Source organism: Salvelinus sp. IW2-2015, unplaced genomic scaffold (assembly GCF_002910315.2).
Source record: "Salvelinus sp. IW2-2015 unplaced genomic scaffold, ASM291031v2 Un_scaffold2482, whole genome shotgun sequence".
NCBI classification, from domain to species: domain Eukaryota; kingdom Metazoa; phylum Chordata; class Actinopteri; order Salmoniformes; family Salmonidae; genus Salvelinus; species Salvelinus sp. IW2-2015.
In genome coordinates this window covers 92,353-103,828 of record NW_019943800.1, presented here as the reverse complement: position 1 = coordinate 103,828, position 11,476 = coordinate 92,353, and the positions used below count along the sequence as shown (strand labels likewise).

Genomic DNA, 11,476 nt, shown 5'->3' with positions numbered 1-11,476 from the left:
TTGAATTATGTCTCTGAGTGGTACAGAACTCATTCTACAGCAATTTCCCTGCCAGGGAGTGAGATTACAGAAATCTTTGTCCCTGTTCCCAGTTCAGTTTTTAAGTCCGTGTTATACTATGAGGATACAAACACTGCCTACGCCTTCCTCTAGATGTCAGTAAGTGGTGACAATTTGAATGGAGTCGATTGCGCAATCAAGGACTGCATAAATGGGCAAATACCGGAAGGGCTTCCTTTCGTTCCGTGCGCTCGCCGCGAAACGGCTATAGAAACTAGAGAGTGTTTTCTATCCAATAATAACAATAATATGCATATTGTACGAGCAAGAATTGAGTGCTAGGCAGTTTAATTTGGAGACCAAAAAATGCTAATGCGAAACAGCTCCCCCTATAGTTGCAAGAAGTTAATTTAGTCATTTTGATAACTAGTCAAAGCTTAATTAACTTTGACACCAGAAATAATACTTAAGTAGGGTACTTCCTTACCTGTGGTGAGGGTTGTTGACACCAGTTGACTTTGCTTTCCATCTTCCAGCACAGTGCAGACAGTGACAGAGTACTGAGTACCACCTTGCAGGTCAGAGAGAGTGATGCTGTGTGAGGACGTGGTAATGATGTGTGGTTCTGTCCCTGGACAGTGGTAGGAGATCTGGTAATGATGTTGGGTTTGGTCCAATCCTGGTGGCTGGNTGATGTGTGGTTCTGTCCCTGGACAGTGGTAGGAGATCTGGTAATGATGTTGGGTTTGGTCCAATCCTGGTGGCTGGTTCCAGCTAACAGCAGCTGATGTGGTGTCCACTGAGTCAACAGTCAGCTGGTCTGGAGCAGGAAGTACTAGGGGAAAATACATTATCGTCAGAGCTACAGTTTAACTCCAGAAATATATTACAGGACAAGAAGAAGAATAGTAGTAGAAAAGGCTGCTTGCAATTCATTTAGATATGTGAAGAAATAAGTTAAAAACATAAGTCACACAACAGAAGTTGGATTTGTAATGTAACAAAAATTAAAGGTTTCGCTACATTCATATCTGATGGCACTGCACCTCTGCTAAATTAGAGCAAAACATTTAAATAGTAAAACATGTATGCTGGGATTATAAATCCTCTCCACAATAACAAGTGTTTAACACTGTACTACTGATGAAGTTAAAGCAATCAGAGGCAGATCAACTCCTTGACATAATGACTCACACTAATGGGAAGCAAGCATGAATTCTGATATTATTAAAACGTTTATTGATTTCATTACCATTCTGCATTATGAGGTCTGGGGAATTCACCATCACATATTTCTCATCAGGGAAGATACTGTACCTTTACATACCATGCTGACACATCAATTATGATTAGTTCATTTACATTTTAAATATTTTAATACAATTTAACATTAGACATAATTTTTCAGTAGAGTACTTCCTTACTTGTGATGAGGGTTGTTGACACCAGTTCACTTTGCTTTCCATTTTCCAGCACAGTGCAGACAGTAACAGAGTACTGAGTACCACCTTGCAGGTCAGAGAGAGTGATGCTGTGTGAAGATGTGGTAGTGATGTGTGGTTCTGTCCCTGGACAGTGGTAGGAGATCTGGTAATGATGTTGGGTTTGGTCCAATCCTGGTGGATGGCTCCAGCTAAGAACAGCTGATGTGGTGTCCACTGAGTCAACAGTCAGCTGGTCTGGAGCAGGAAGTACTAAGGGAAAATACATTATTGTTAGCGCTACAGTTTAACTCCAGAAATATAGTGCATAATACAGGAGGAAAATAACAATAGTAGGCGAAAAGTAGAATAGACCAGCTTGCAATTAATTTTGATATGGGAAGAAATATGCCAAAAACAGAAGTCACAACACAAGTTGGATTTGTAATTTAACAAAAATTAAGAGTTTCCGCTATATTCATTTATTAACGGCACTGCGCCTCTGCTAAATTGTTGAGGCCACAACCCCCAAAAATGAAAAAAATATAAATTAAAATAATGTTTATTATAAATCCTCTCCACAATAACAAGTGTTTAACACTGTACTACTGATAAAGTTAAAGCAAGCAGAGGAAGATCATTGACAGAATGAATCACAGGAATAGAAGCAAGAATGAATTCAGATACTATTATAAACTTATTGATTTCAATACATAACTGCATTATGAGATGAGGAATTCACCATCATATATTTAGAATCAGGGAAGATACTGAACCTTTACATGCCATGTTGACACATTCATTATGATTAGTTAGTAACAATTTATTTGCACTATAAAGCCATAACGCATTCAGTACATATCTATACGCATTTCATGAACGTGTTATAACAGGTCATGTCATGCTATGTAGGAGCTCATAGTGCTGCATTTGATACCATCGATCACCACATTCTTTTGGAGAGATTGGAAATCTGTCGGAAAGATTGGAAATCTTATCTGTCGGAAAGATATCAGTTTGTCTCTGTGGATGGTTTGTCCTCTGACAAATCAACTGTAAATTTCGGTGTTCCTCAAGGTTCCGTTTTAGGACCACTATTGTTTTCACTATATATTTTACCTCTTGGGGATGTCATTCGAAAACATAATGTTAACTTTCACTGCTATGCGGATGACACACAGCTGTACACTTCAATGAAACATGGTGAAGCCCCAAAATTGCCCTCGCTYGAAGCCTGTGTTTCAGACATAAAGAAGTGGATGGCTGCAAATGTTCTACTTTTAAACTTGGATAAAACAGAGATGCTTGTTCTAGGTCCCAAGAAACAAAGAGATCTTCTGTTGAATCTGACAATTAATCTTGATGGTTGTACAGTCGTCTCAAATAAAACTGTTAAGGACCTCAGTGTTACTCTGGACCGTGATCTCTCTTTTGACGAACGTATCAAGACTGTTTCAAGGACAGCTTTTTTGCATCTACGTAACAGTGCAAAAATCAGGAACATTCTGTCCAAAAATGATGCAGAAAAATTTGTCCATGCTTTTGTCACTTCTAAGTTAGACTACTGCAATGCTCTACTTTCCGGCTACCCGGATAAAGCACTAAATAGACTTCAGTTAGTGCTAAACACGACTGCTGGAATCTTGACTAGAACTCAAAAATGTGATTATATTACTCCAGTGCTAGCCTCTCTACACTGGCTTCCTGTTAAGGCAAGGGCTGATTTCAAGGTTTTACTGCTAACCTACAAAGAATTACATGGGCTTGCTCCTAACCATCTTTCCGTACGCTACGGTCACAAGACGCAGGCCTCCTAACTGTCCTTAGAATTTCTAAGCAAACAGCTGGAGGCAGGGCTTTCTCCTATAGAGCTCCATTTTTATGGAATGGTCTGCCTACCCATGTGAGAGACGCAGACTCGGTCTCAACCTTTAAGTCTTTATTGAAGACTCATTTCTTCAGTAGGTCCTATGACTGAGTGTAGTCTGGCCCAGGAGTGTGAAAGTGAACGGAAAGTCACTGGAGCAACGAACCGCCCTTGCTGTCTCTGCCTGGCCGGTTACCCTCTCTCCACTGGGATTCTCTGCCTCTAACCCTATTACTGGTGCTGAGTCACTGGCTTACTGGTGCTCTTCCATGCCGTCCCTGGGGGGGTGCGTGACTTGAGTGGGTCGAGTCACTGACGTGATCTTCCTGTCTGGGTTGGCTAAACCAGGTTATGCTGATATATAGCCTGTACCAGCCCCATTTCCCCCACCAGCTGGTATATAACTTCTTATTCTTCTCCTTGAGGTCAATAATGCATGAAGATCTCCACAGGGGTGAATCCTCAGGGTAAATTTGACTGATCACATCGTGTAGTTGAGACTCATACGATAACTCTTTCGTAACTCATTAACAGCCCTCCTCCACATCACAATAAAATGTGTCATACTGGTCTAACACACACATGAAGGGTCTATGTATGAACTCTATGCAGTCAAGGTTAAGTCAAATCTAATTTCCCATTCATAAACCATTTATAGCTAAGCACATTTACAGCTAAGAACTTCGTGGTAATTAACTGTGTTGTTTGCCACTCTGATATATAACACCAACATTAAATATCTACAGCGCGTTCGGAAAGTATTCAGACCCCTTCACCTATTCCACATTTTATTACGTTGCAGCTTTATTGTAAAATTGATTAAATAGTTTTTCCCCCCGTCAATCTACACACAATCTCATAATGACAAAGCAATTTTTTTTTGCAAATGAATAAAAAACAGGAAATATCACATTTACATAAGTATTCAGACCCTTTACTCAGTACTTTATTGAAGCACCTTTGGCAGCGATTACAGCCTCAAGTCTTCTTGGGTATGACGCTACAAGCTTGGCACACCTTTTAATTTTTTTATAAAAAATTTAAAATTAAAACACCTGTATTTGGGGAGTTTCTCCCATTAGTTTCTGCAGAGCCTCTCAAGCTCTGTCAGGTTGGATGGGGAGCGTCATATAGTAACAAAATTACAAGATTGTTATAATAATCCTTATGCACCGAATGGTTGTTTTATGCAACAGAGTGGGGTTCTTAGATCTCTCTTCACTTCTGAGTGAACTGAGAGGAGTCTTTGAAGCTTGGGCTGGCAACTGATTAAGTGATGGCTTGGTGATAAATTACTTTACAGCCACATTCCATTCTATAATTAGTGGTGCATGTGAGACATATGTCTCCGGTCTGACTGAGCCTGCATTCATAGATAAGATGTGGTGTGTGTAACTCGAGATAGAGCCTGAAGGTATAGAACAAACATTTTGTTGTTTGTTCTCATACTTGCATCTGGGAAACTTAGTCGACGGTTTTATTATTGCAATAATTCATAGATATTGAATAAAGATGATTGTTTGAAGAAATGTCTCTCCCACTTGATTAGAATATTCCACGACAGTCACAGCACAGCTATTTTCAGGTCTCTCCAGATGTTCGATCGGGTTCAAGTCCAGGCTCTGGCTGCTCTGTTCATCTTTCCCTCGATCCTGACTAGTCTCGCAGTGCCTGCTCCTGACAAACATCCCCACAGCATATAGCTGCCACCACCTTGCTTCACCATAGGGACAGTGCCAGGTTTCCTCCAGACATGACGCTTGGCATTCAGACCAAAGAGTTCAATCTTGGTTTCATCAGACCAGAGAATCTTGTCCTTTATGCAAACTCCAAGCGGGCTGTCATGTCCCGTTTACTGAGGAGTGGCTTCTGTCTTGCCACTACCAAAAATACCTGATTATTGGAGTGCTGCAGAGATGGTTGTCCTTCTGGAAGGTTGTCCCATCTCCACAGAGGAACTCTGGTGCTCTGTCAGAGTGACCATCTGGTTCTTGGTTACCTCCCAGACCAAGACCCTTCTCCCTCGATTGCTCAGTTTGGCCAGGCAGCCAGCTCTAGGAAAAGTCTTGGTGGTTCCAAACTTCTTCCACTGAAGAATGATTGAGGCCACTGTGTTTTTGGAGATCTACAATGCTGCAGAAATGTCTTGGTACCCTTCCCCAGATCTGTGCCTCGACACAATCCTGTCTCGGAGCTATAGGGACAATTCCTTCGACCTCATGGCTTGGTTTTTGCTCTGACATGCACTGTCAACTGTGGGACCTTATATAGACAGGTGTGTGCCTTTCCAAATCATGTCCAATCAATTGAATTTACCACAGGTGGACTCCAATCAAGTTGTAGAATCATATCAAGGAGGACCAATGGAAACAGGATGCACCTGAGCTAAATGTTTAGTCTCATAGCAAATATTTCTGTTTTTAGTTTTTTTAATAAATCTAAAACAATTTCTAAAATCCTGTTTTTGCTTTGTCAATTTACAGAATTGTGTTGATGGAAATGTTTTATTTAATCCATTTTAGAATAAGGCTGTAAGTAAAAAGAAAGGTGGAAATTGGTATACTTTCCAAATGCACTGTATGTATAAATTATATGCAGTCAATGTAATGTAATTTCTATTTTCCATTTATAAGGCATAACTGATGAGCACAGACTTTTCTTGAATACATTTATCATATTCATACTCAAGCCATTCAAATTCAATTCCCCATTTCAGACTAATAGCAGTAACTACACTGCTCAAAATGGTCCATGGTCTGTGGTCACCACCTGCAGAATCACTCCTTTATTGGGGGTGTCTTGCTAATTGCCTATAATTTCCACCTTTTGTCTATTCCATTTGCACAACAGCATGTGAAATTTATTGTCAATCAGTGTTGCTTCCTAAGTGGACAGTTTGATTTCACAAAAGTGTGATTGACTTAGTTAGAGTTACATTGTGTTGTTGTTTAAGTGTTCCCTTTATTTTTTTGAGCAGTGTATTTTAATGAGTAAAATGTATTAACACTGGGTGGTAATGCTAGCTAGCATTTCCCTCTTATTCACATATGTAGCTAGTTAGCTAGCAGCTAGCTAAGCCCCTGACACAATGTCAACATGTTTTTCCAATCGGTCAATAAATGTTACAAAATCGTCATCAAACTCATGAAATATTTAGTTAAATGTTATTTCACTATTACATTGTATTTTTGCACATGACAAACATTTGAAAACAGGAAAAATTACAAGGCAGGAACCAGCTGCATTCATTTTGAATGTAGAGGAGAGCTGACAGGTTAATGTGGCATCACTTGCTGGAGAGACAGAGCAGCTTTTGACTTGGCTTCTTAGTTATTCGTCTTATTTTAAATGTGCAAATGTACACTGTCAGTCATGAAATAGTGAACAAAAAAGTTAAATGGTTTAATAATTTTTTTATGATTTTTGTAGAAGTAAGGAGTCAACTGGAAGTGACATTTTCACTGCCCTCTCACCCTATCCTCCCGTGCAGCCAAAATGGAAAGAACCTCATGATCCTGTCTCTTAACTTCTTTGGGGTACCCCCCCTTCTCAATTTCCGCCTAAAGACATACCCTAATCTAACTGCCTGTAGCTCAGGCTCAGAAGCAAGGATATGCATATTCTTGGTATCATTTGAAAGGAAACACTCTGAATTTTGTGTAAATGTGAATTGAATGTAGGAGAATATAACACAATAGATCTGGTAGAAGAAAATACAAGGAAATCAACAGACGTTTTCTGTTTTTTATTATTGCTGCATCATCTTTCAAATGACCAAGAACAGCCAAACATACAGATATGATGCTGTGGATGATTTGAATGAAGAACATAAGATGGCAGCAATAGCCGAGCAAAGTTTTAGACAGATAACTTCAAAAATGAGCGAGCTACATGACATTGAGCATGAAGTCACCCAGGTGTCCCACACAAATGTACCCAAGTGGCCGAATTGGTACAGTGATACATTTTGAAGGAAAGAACTATATACAAATACATAAATGCTATTCTAACACCCCCCCCCAAAAAATAAAAAAATAATAATAATTATATATATATATATATGAAAAAAATAATAAAATAAAAAAATATTAATAAACAAATAACAAGGGTAACTATTTACACATTTTCTATTTACAATATTGTATATTTTATAAATAAATAGTTAAATATTGTGAAGACCCTCAGTCCTCAACACAATATTGTGCTGCTGGTGCCATGGCCCATAGCAGTCTCTTTCTGCTGTAAAGCAGAGGCTTACTGAACAGGTGGTGCAGGTGATGGGGCATTTCCTGTGACAAAGCACACAACGACGTCTCCCTACTGTGCCCTTTTTGCCCTGAGGCACATTCATGCCTGCAGAGATGAATCTGGGCAGGTGAACACCACAGGTTGACGGAGCAGAAGGTGCTGCAGTGGACTTGCTGTAGCTAGCAAGCTCCTGGATGAGCAGCTCCCTGAAGGCTAGCTGTGAAATGGGGGGCTGTCTCTATCAATTTCCTCTATAATTTGGGTTAAATCTGCATACCTAGACTTTGTTTTAGCTTTTCCTCATTTATTCGCCATAATTTAAATATATAAACTTGTTGAAAATGCTTTTGAATATGTACTGCTATGCGTTACACTCGTGGCTCCGTCAAGTAGGATTTGCAATGGCGAATGAACCTATTTTACGCCAGAGTTTACGACAAAGGCTGGTATTCAAACGTATAACCATTACATATTGCTGTTTACCTCAGCTCATTGTCTATCTTCCAAGCTAGATTTCAAGATGATCAGTGGTCATTGGGCCAAAATACAGTCAATCAACGATAGACCGGTCCTACCATTGGTGCGCAATGAGGTCATTGATTGGTGTCTCCCAATCGGTTTGTTTCGGTCAATACGTCCCGGGAAAAGAGCCATCATGTATGGTTGTGTTAGTAACAACCAGAGGATTGCAATGAAACCAACCATGACTGGATAAACGTTTGTTTAGTGTGTGTAATTACCACGAAAGCTTCGTCCAAAGTTGAATGAGACGGAAATCACGACGCAACCTGTTTACCAATGTTTCGTGTTAGGCTATAAAAATAGATTTGATCAAACAAAACGAACATTGTGTAGTTAGGACACTTGGCACTGCCACCAGAGGAAGATCTTCAATGGTAAGCGATTTATTTTATTGTTATTTATGACTTACGTGACGCTAATGCTTGGTTGGAAAATGCTAGTAATACTTGTGTGTGTGTGTGGGGCGCCGTCCTCAGAAAATCGCATGTTTGCTTTTGCAGTAAACTTTTTTGAAATCTGACACAGCGGCTGGATTAATAAGACGTTCATCTTTTAAATGATGTAAGATACATGTATTTACAAGAATGTTTAACACAACAAATGGTGTATTTAAAATGTTAGCTCTCTGCAATTTCACCGGCTGTTGGCCTGGTGGGACGTTAGCGTCTCACCTACCCTAGAGAAGTTAATTATTCCCGTAGTTAAAGGTTCAGAATGTGCACAAGTACAATGTCAACCTTCAAATAGTGAGATAGTTAACTGTTAACTAAATGCCCCCGCCCTTCTTTCGGAAAATCTGACCATGACTCCATTTTGTTGCTCCCAGCCTATAGACAGAAACTAAAACAGGAAGCTCCGGCGCTCAGGTCTGTTCAACGCTGGTCCGACCAATCGGATTCCACACTTCAAGATTGCTTCGATCACGTGGACTGGGATATGTTCCGCATAGCGTCGGACAATAACATTGATGAATACGCTGACTCGGTGAGCGAGTAGCAGCAAGTGCTTCGGTGATGTTGTACCCACAGCGTATATTAAAACATTCCCAAACCAGAAAACGTGGACTGATGGCAGCATTCGTACAAAACTGAAAGCGCGAACCACTGCATTTAATCAGGGCAAGGCAACCTGAAACATGACCGAATACAAACAGTGTGGCTATTCCCTCTGCAAGGCAATCAAACAAGCTATGCGCCAGTATAGAGACAAAGTAGAGTCGCAATTCAACAGCTCAGACATGAGAGGTATGTGGCAGAGTCTACAGTCAATCACGGACTACAAAAAGAAAACCAGCCCCGTCACGGACCACGATGTCTTGCTCCCAGACAAACTAAACAACTTCTTTGCTCGCTTTGAGGACAATACAGTGCCAACGACACGGCCCGCTACCAAAACCTGCAGACTCTCCTTCACTGCAGCCAACGTGAGTAAAGCATTTAAACGTGTTAGCCCTCGCAAGGCTGCAGGCCCAGACGGCATCCCTAGCCGCGTCCTCAGAGCATGCGCAGATCAGCTGGCTGGTGTGTTTACAGACATATTCAATCAATCCCTATCCCAGTCTGCTGTTCCTACATGCTTCAAGAGGGCCACCATTGCTCCAGTTCCCAAGAAAGCTAAGGTAACTGATCTAAATGAATATCGCCCTGTAGCACTCACTTTCGTCATCATGAAGTGCTTTGAGAGACTAGTCAAGGATCTTATCACCTCCACCCTACCTGACACCCTAGACCCACTCCAATTTGCTTACCGCCCCAATAGGTCCACAGACAACGCAATCGCAACCACACTGCCCACTGCCCTAACCAATCTGGACAAGAGAAATACCTATGTAAGAATGCTGTTCATCGACTACAGCTCAGCATTTCACACCATAGTACCCTCCAAACTCGTCATTAAGCTCGAGACCCTGGGTCCCACCCCGCCCTATGCAACTGGGTCCTGGACAACATCTCCACCCCGCTGATCCTCAACACTGGGGCCACACAAGGGTGCGTTCTCAGCCCTCTCCTGTGCTCCCTGTTCACCCATGACTGCGTGGTCAAGCAGGCATCCAACTCAATCATCAAGTTTGAAGATAACACTATAGTGGTAGGTTTGATTACCAAAAACGACGAGACGGCCTACAGGGAGGAGCCAAGACAAATGTGTTGAAGGGTGTTGGTACCCTGGCGCATATGCATCTCTTTCCTCACTGAATTAATGTTGRCAATGGATGAATGGGCATTATACAATGGGTGGTTCTAATCCTGAATACTGATTGGTTAAACCCGCATTCCAGCCGGTGTCTGTTCCACAAGCTACCACCGGCTAAATCTATGACGTTACAATCTCAATTTACTCTGTTCCATCTGACTGTGCAGTCCACTGTCTCATCAGCCCAGCCAGGCAATTTGATTTCCACTATGAAAAGCATCTAGACATTATCTCACATTTCGTTTAGACTAACATTTAGTTTTCAAAAGCAGAGATTAGTATAAACCTTGCTGTCTGTGTCTCTGACATTTGTAACATTGTTTCAATATTGAAATTTGATCTCCAACTGTCCCATAATAATGACAAGTCGGTAGTCTGTACTAGACAGACAGATAGGCAGCGATTCTCTGCCAGTCGAAATCATGAATCAGCTGACATCATTTTTAGGTATGTACAGTTGAAGTCGGAGGTTTACATATACGTAGGTTGGAGTCATTAAAACTTGTTTTTCAACCACTCCACATATTTCTTGTTAACCTTTACCGAGCCTCAACCCCGGATCCGGGATCACCCCCCACCCCCCCCCCCCCCCACACTGATTAGCATCGCTAGCATAGCAAAGGAGAGATTAGTGAAAAAAATTAATATCCATTTTGCTTTTTTCGCATGCATAACGATGTTCTGCTGAATGGTCTGTGTGGGTAGGCCTATTGTAGTAGTCTAATATAACTTATTGTGTTTTCGCTGTAAAACACTTAAAACATCTGAAATATTGCTGAATTCACAAGATGTGTCTTTCCATTGCTGTGAGCGTGTATTTTTATGAAATGTTTTATGATGAGTAAATTGGTAACACGTTGTCTTCTGTAGTATTCTGTGTGAGTTGTGATGGTGGTCGAATTGTAAAACTATGATTTTACCTGAAATATGCACAATTTTCTAACAAAACTATCTATACAATAAATTGTTACGACTGTCATCTGATGAGTGTTCTTGGTTAGTCTATATATCTTTATTTGGCGAATTGGTATAGCTATTGAGAGAAAAATGGTGGACAAAGAAAAATTGGTTATTTGCTACGTGGTTAGCTAATAGATTACATATTGTGTCTTCCCTGTAAAACATTAAAAAACAGAAATGATGTGTGATTCACAAGATTGTGTATCTTTCATCTGGTGTCTTGGACTTGTGATTTATGATATTTAGATGCTAGATTTACTTGTGG

General features: G+C 40.7%; 1 long non-coding RNA gene across 1 annotated transcript in view; it reads right to left on the bottom strand.

Annotated features, from left to right (window-relative positions):
- Window positions 1–695: 695 nt before the first annotated feature.
- LOC139025301 (uncharacterized) overlaps window positions 696–11,476 on the bottom strand; it is a 26,876-nt gene continuing 16,095 nt past the window's right edge. The window contains exons 2-3 of the long non-coding RNA XR_011476861.1: window positions 1,425–1,694; window positions 696–835 (exon numbers count right to left, since the gene is read on the bottom strand). This is a non-coding gene — a long non-coding RNA (uncharacterized lncRNA). The remainder of the gene's footprint in view (window positions 836–1,424; window positions 1,695–11,476) is intronic.